Source organism: Tribolium madens, unplaced genomic scaffold (assembly GCF_015345945.1).
Source record: "Tribolium madens isolate multiple individuals breed KSU strain unplaced genomic scaffold, Tmad_KSU_1.1 Scaffold_91;HRSCAF=231;Tcas5.2_LG7, whole genome shotgun sequence".
NCBI lineage: Eukaryota > Metazoa > Arthropoda > Insecta > Coleoptera > Tenebrionidae > Tribolium > Tribolium madens.
In genome coordinates, this window is record NW_025401063.1 from 1549502 (window position 1) to 1551007 (window position 1506).

Sequence of the window (1506 nt, forward strand, 5' to 3'; positions counted from 1 at the left end):
ATCCATTTTTGAAATAGAACCTCAATTATTTTGCAAAATCCTGTCAAAGCACGCCTAAAAAATCACAAAAATAAAACAAAAAAAAATAAAAATTTAGTCAAAAATAAGACCCAAAATTTGGTAAAAATAGCATTATTTTTTCCTTTTTAAATTTCGTAAGCAAATTTTTAACTAAAATCTGAAGTTTTTTGTGAGATTTCACTAAAACAAACCAAAAAATCACCAATTTTTGTAATATTTTGTAATATTTTTGTATTTTTTGAGCGCTTTAAACAACAAAACTAGACCCAAAATAGTTTTTGAGCTGAACTGGGTTTTTAACGGCTCAAAAATATAAGAATATAATATTATATTTATACATAACTCTTATGCTTTAACCACTCTGTTTGTGTAAAAAAATACTGTATTTTTTTGTTAAGTTGGCAACACTGAATAAGTGGTGCCAAGTGACGGGTATATCCGCGGCCGCCCGTCGCAAATGAATGACAATTGACTATAAAATTGTGACGTTTGAATTTAATATTCATTGTTGCCAACTTAATATATAATAAAAACACGTTTTTCAGTCAAAAATCATAAAATAAAGTTGAAAATGTTGTTATTTTTGAATTTTTTTAATGCTTCAGCACGCTTTTAAGAAAAAAAATAAATAAATTTTGTCGAAAAAATTCACGTAAACTGTTCGAAAAATGACCAAATTAGATCTAAAATTATATTATTTTAGATCGTTTTGTTCGTTTTTACACCAGAGACTCATTTATTTTGCAAAATCCAGTCAAAACACGCCTATAAATCTCAAAAATTAATCGAATAAATGTTATTTTCTTTGTTCAAGTCGATTTAACGAGTGTTGAACGAAATTTAGTCAAAAATAAGACAAAAAAAAACACAAAATTTAGTCAAAATTGTGTTATTTTTTTTCTTTTTCAAACTTGCAAGTTTTGAATTAAAAAAAAAAGTTTTTTGCGAGATTTCACTAAAACAAATCAAAAAATCCCCAATTCTATAATAACTTTGCCATTTTTTCAGCGTTTGAAAATGTTTTTTCACTAAACAATTTTATAAATTTGCTTAAATTGGCAACACTGAATAATGTGGATATCAAGTCGTGCCAAATGACAGGTATATCTAAACGAATGACAATCGACTATAAAATTGTGACGTTTTAACAGGCAAAAATCAAAAAATTAAGTTGAAAATGGTGTTATTTTTGCATTTTCTTTTAATGTTTCAGCACGGTTTTAAGAAAAAAAACTGAATTTTTTCGAAAAAATTCACGAAAACTGTTCGAAAAATTACCAAATTAGATCTAAAATTATATTATTTTAGCTCGTTTTGTTCGTTTTTACACCAGAGACTGAATTATTTTGCAAAATCCAGTCAAAACACGCCTAAAAATCACAAAAATAATTCGAATGGATGTTATTTTCTTAGTTCAAGTCGATTCAACAAGTTTTTGAACAAAATTTAGTCAAAAATAAAGCAGAAGAAAAACAAAATGTGGTC